Below are 6,030 nucleotides of genomic sequence, written 5' to 3'. Positions count from 1 at the left end.
GGTTTTGTGCATTTTCTAAATTACCATAAAACACTCAGGCCATGTTTGATGCCAATTATTCACACATAAAATGCAGGTCTGTCTCTTGAGGATGGACACTTCAGACATGTCTGAATTACAGGAAGTGGAGATTCAACTCTCACCAAGTTGGTCTCGTTGATATAGACACCATGTGGATGTTTAGGGTTAAAGGATTTGTAGTTTGCCTATCTTCACTGATCTAATATCTGATGATTAATAATACTCTACCACTCCTTGGTCAGGGTAAAAGCCCTGTAAATGTTATTCTTGCATACCAACAAACATAGCTGACACAGTAGAGTGTCAGAAAAAGACGGTGTGGTTTAGGTAAGTGGTCTGGGACGTCAGCTTACCTCTCTCTCCAGCTGTGTGCCCTCACCAAGTCACAGCCTCACTGAAGAGTTGACTCCCAACAGCTTGAGAAAGTGACTTATGGAAGGAAAATCCAAAATAAATTTCAACTTAAAAAGAAGTTGGAGGGGTAGCTTAGTGGTAGAGTGCCTGCCCCAAGGCCCTGGGTTCAATCCCAGCACCACCAAAAAAAAAATTAACTATAAAGGACAGACTTTTATAGAAGCAAACAATTATAAAAATCTAGATAAGACATGATACCCGACGTATCTGGATCCTTTCCTTAACTAGATGTCAACAACCCGCAGTTACATAAAAATGTCTCTAGAGTGAGAATAATTACAATTTTCATCCCTGTGATACACTAAGATTTTTAAGAGCAGATGTTGGAGGATGGTCCCTCTGTGTCTGGAGTCCCCCAGCAAGACCATCTGCTTGAGACCATCTATCTTTTCAAGGATGTTGAGCAGAAACACAGCCTCCAGGCCTAAGGGTCACCACACTTACTGCCCAGTGTAAGGTAAATCCCCCCCCACCCCCACAGGTCACAGGGCACAAAGCCCATAGTAAACATTTGACAGTACCTAAACCAGTTTTCTCCTTTTGTATCCAAACAACTCAAGTTAGAAGGTCCTCATGGCTTTGTGTCATGGCCTTGCTGAGTGGCTGGCTCCTGCTGATGCTGGGGGAAGTAAATCATCCTTCATCTTGGATGGTGTCTACATAGCAGGGTAGCTGATCTGTCAACTGGGAGTAGGGAAACCCCAGGTCATGCTCATTTCTTGACTGAAGAGTGAATGTCCCAACATTCAAACCTCTAGGAGTCATTGAAGTTGACAGCTGTCACAATGAACTGGCTTCCTCTCCTGCTAAGTTTTCCAGTACCACGGCCCATGGGAAGCCAATGCCTCTCCCCGCCCCTCTGCAGATTCATAAGACACAAGTAACACTACTCTTCTCAAGGGAGGGCCCAGGTGACATCACACAAGGGAAGCCCAGAACATGCCTGGATATTACAGACACTCCATCGTCATCTGTGGATTTTGAATTTGAAATGTCATCAAATTTTGCTGCAAGAAGATCATATCAGGAAACTAGACTTATCCTTTAAGTTGGAAAACTAAAAAAGGTTGAACAAAATATAATTCTTACTTTAAAAATGAGATTTAAAACCGCTGATTGTTTAAAACAAAATAATACACACGTTGAAGAGATAACAACTTAAGACAAAGTAAAGTATATAAGAACAGATGCAAAAAAATGGGAACACACAACTGTCATAGGTTTCTCCCACTGTGTGCAAGATCAGACTAGAAGTAGGGTGCTATTCAAAGGCATGTTTGATGAACTTAAGACAAGTAGCAGACCCCAGAGCAACCACCCACACACTGAAAGAAATGCAGCAGGGAAGCCAGTTGTGGCAATAACAGTGAATTATTAAAAAGTAGTCCATAAAAGGAAAGACAGAAAAAAAGAGAATAGACAAATAACAGATGGAACAAACCAAAAACAGACAGCAAGAGAATAGACTTAAACACAAGCTCATCAGTCATCCAAGTCAACACAAAGAATCTAAACCAGAGCAAACAGTGAACATCCCGTGCCTGAGATCATGGCTTAGGCAGTGTGATCGCCACTGAAAATGCAAAATCCTGCTGTTTAGCAAAATGTTAGTCACAGGCATTTCACAAACTTACTGGCAAGACTGTGTTCCAGTGAAATTTATTATAGAACCAAGTGGTGTGGTTTGGTGCAGGGACCATGTGGCTGGTCTCTGGGTGAATCAGAAATTAAGGAGATAGATAATAGATAGATATGTATATGTGTATATATACACATATTATGTATGTAAAAACACTGAGAGGCTAATATTAAAATTTTTTAAGACGTATTATTAGGTCACCAGTCAAAGAACAGTGAAGTGGCATTATCGCTAGGCCAAGTCCATTATTCCTTCCTTACCCTTGGGAAATCCATTCCAAGACCTCCACCGGGTGCTCGAAGCCAGGGATAGTTGCCAATCACTACATAGATGGTCCCCAACTGTAAAGGTGTGACTTGAACCTTTTCAGCTTTAAGACGAGCTTATCTGCATGTAACCCCACTGTCAGATGAGCACCATCTGGGCTTGATTGGTTCAATTTAGGATTTTCCAATTTCCAAACAATGAGTTTACCAAGATAGCAAATGCATTTTTAGACATGACATTTTTATTTACAAATGAGTTTATCGAGGCATAACCACATCTTTTAAATTCAGAAGTATCTGTATGAGTTTTTCTGTTTGCTTGTTTTTTTCCCATTTTGTTTTGTTTGGAGGTACTGGGGATTGAACTCAGGGCCTCTTGCTCACTAGGTAATCACTCTACCACTTGAGCCACACCTCCAGTCCATTTTGCTCTGGTCTCATGAACTTTTTGCCAGGGCTAACTTCAAACCTCAATTCTCCTGATCTCAACCTCCTAAGAAACTAGGATTACAGGAGTGAGCAACTGGCACCCGGCTGGTCCTTCTATACTCACCATGCTGAAAGCAGGAGGTCAGCCTTTGCACCCACACCAGCTAGGCACTGACTTCTCTCCTCCACTGGCAGGGCAGCTCCTGGGGTCACAGACCAGGGTTACTAGGGAGGATGTGACCACTGCTGATATCCACAGTATCTTTCCATTTGATTTTAAAAACCATTTGAAGATTACTGCCTTGTAACAACCTAATTACTCATGATCTGGGATGGAAAAAGATTGATTTGGCTGGTGCTTAGTGAGTTAGCCACTGGTCTTTGCTTGCCATATGGTAGGTGACAGAGTAAGACCGTGGGCCCAGCAATTTCTGCTGAGGGCAACCTTTCTCTTCAGTAATGCAGGCAAACATCGGGTTAGACTTGACTCATCACTCTCGCACATCCCACATGCATTCCTCTTCCTCCCCTGGCTGGTCCCCCTTCAAATGTGACATATCCAGACAATGGACATTTTCTTCAATCACTGACGCTATACAGAAGTCTCCAGACTTCGGTCACAATCACTTTAAAAATATAAATCAGATATGAACCAGAACGATGAAACTTCTTGCAGTTGCTTTAAGTGGGGTGGGAAGGGGGTTGCCAGGGGAAGACAGTGGGACCATCTCACCAATGTACAATGTAAGGTTATTTGGAATTGTCACAATGAATCCCCCCTGTACAACAAATCAATGCTAGCAAAAATGAAAAAAAAACCATAAATTAGCTCACATTACTTGACTCCTCTGCTCAAAACCCTCCAATCATTCACCATTAGGTTTAGTCAAAGACAAAGGGTTGATGGTGCCCTGTAAGTCCTGTTGGGTCTTCCTAAGAGCTTTCTCATTGTGTCTTCTACATCTCTGCCACTGGCAGCATCAGCCTCCTGACTGCATAGCTTCACCCCAGGGACTTTGCATGGCTCACCGTCATCTTCAGATCCTTGCCTAAGTAGCTGTCTCTCAATGAGACCTGCACCTGTGCCATTCTGGTATAATCCCCCACACCCCACTCCTCACCAGCACTTCCTCCAAATCCCTCGCTCTGCTTGTGTTGGCATTCTGTTTCATTTATGCTGGATAATTTACTTATATCCATCCTCCATTTTCTGTCTCTTCTACCGATGCTCTCAGTCACACAAGGACAGAGAACTGTGCACTGTTCTGCTCAAGTGCTGAGAGCATGAGCTGCCCCTCACAAGTGCCCAATAAGAATTTGTCAGAGCTGCCGGTGACTTAGAGACCCCCTTTCGATATGTTTTGACTGAAATGTCTCCAAATACTACTCCCAACTTAAAAATCTCCAGTTCTCATTCCACACATTGGAATGTCACGTTCTTGATCCCAGAATGCGAACTTACAAGATATGCTGCTTTCAAAAGCTGTGAATTCATTGATATTACCACATTCAAATCTGATTTGAGCTTGCGAATTTTCCCCATTTCTGTAACTGACAAAATGAACTCAGGGGAATGTCCTTTGTCACAGGGGTTCTTGTCCCGGCTTTGTTGGCACGAGGAGATTCTGTCCGTGGCCGTGTGCACACACTTCAGCACTGTCACAGCCTGCACAGTTGGCCGGCCCAGCTGGGCTGCAGGATCGGGGGAGGCTCATGGCGCTGACGTCAATTGGCACAGCCCCGTCTGGAGGAAGCTCACACTCAGTCCGCCTCCCACACACTTCTCTCTTTTCCATATTATCAACGAACTTCTGCTTCTTAGCTTTCCAATTCGTTCTCCACCATGTTTTCCACAGGGAAGTGTGTGGCCTTTATAGACGAGTCGGTCACGTTATTTTCAACCTATAACTACGCCAACGAAAAATATAGGAGTTACGTGTCAGCTGTTCCAACTGACGACAGCTGTAGCCACACACGTATGCCTCGGGATATTAATGTTATTTTTAAATGTCCAAACCCATTCTGTTATGATTTTGCATGTTTTTATCTGCAAGGAGAATGGTGATTTTTGCAGAGAGGGATCAGGCAACACGGTGACAGTTGCGGTATCACTTCTCTCTGCTCAGGTGCCAAGGCCTGTGACTTCATCCTTGGGTTTTCATTTGTTTATAAAGAGCAAGTGCCACCTCAGTAAGCTTATTAAACGGGGCACCTCTTTGCTGCTCTGATGTTCAAATAAACCAACCAGAAAAATAGCACAGCAAAAATTCATGGCCCTGTGTTACAGAGCTGAGTGGGAAAAACAAAACTAGCACAATTCACTATGTAAAGAGTTTTCTTAAAATAAAGAATTTCATGTGTGCTAGCACATATTTTAATTTGAAATCTCTGTTATGTTGGCAATCCAATTAAATGACAGGACATGGTGTCGCATCCCAGTCTTCAGAGAGGGAGGATGGGACCATACTGCTGACCAGGCCAAGCTTTGGGTTGTTATGTCTCAGCTTTCTGGGAGGTGAGCATGGGATGCTCCAGGGTGAATTCTTGGCCCACTTCTTAGATGACAAATGGCCACTGAGCCATCTTCTGCAATTTCCTCACTACCTTCCCCCTCGCCCCATTCTGGAAATGTCAGAGGTATGTACGCACTCAATTTTAACTTGGATAGACACTCAATAATCAACCTACCCTGGCTTCTGTCCTCTCTCTTCCATACTGGGTGTGCACTCGCCCAGACTCGCTCCTCTGTGCTGTTTTGTTAGCTCCAGTTTGCTCTTGACCTCCAAGGTCCAATAAAAGCTTTATTTCTTTGAAGTCTGCATGCTCCCTTCCTCCATCCTTCCAATAAAACACCGACTTCCAGCCTCTCCCATTGATTTGGAAAAGCATTGGTTTGAATCGTCATCTACCAGGCCTTGCCAAGGCAGAACAGCAAAGATGGCCTCCTGGAATTCACTTTCCCAGTGGAGGAGCCTCTGCCTCATTTCCCTGCTCACTCCTGACCTCTGTAAATCCGCCTCCCCACCCTCCAGATAAGCCACTGTGCCTGCTCTGCCTCTCCCAGATCGTGAGCTGCTTCCTCCAGTGGCTGTGTCTGAAGAAGTGCCCACCAAGGAAGGTTTATCGGAGTCCTGTTTTCTTGTTAATTCTGCTATAATTTCAGATATGCCATCCTACAGAAAGAAAAATTGCATCAAGGAATAATAAAGTCCACATTAAAAATGATGAAATTTACCTCTCGACCATCTTCTTATCATTTAC

The 6,030-nt window shown here is 43.8% G+C and overlaps 1 non-coding gene across 1 annotated transcript; it reads right to left on the bottom strand.

The window, feature by feature from the left end:
• Positions 1 to 2,685: 2,685 nt before the first annotated feature.
• Positions 2,686 to 2,758, bottom strand: Trnat-agu (transfer RNA threonine (anticodon AGU)). The gene has a single exon. It is a non-coding gene; the product is annotated as a tRNA-Thr (tRNA).
• Positions 2,759 to 6,030: the final 3,272 nt, after the last annotated feature.

This window comes from Castor canadensis, chromosome 1, assembly GCF_047511655.1.
Source record: "Castor canadensis chromosome 1, mCasCan1.hap1v2, whole genome shotgun sequence".
Lineage (NCBI taxonomy): Eukaryota > Metazoa > Chordata > Mammalia > Rodentia > Castoridae > Castor > Castor canadensis.
The sequence above is the reverse complement of the archived record's forward strand: the minus strand, read 5'-3'. Positions and strand labels throughout refer to the sequence as shown.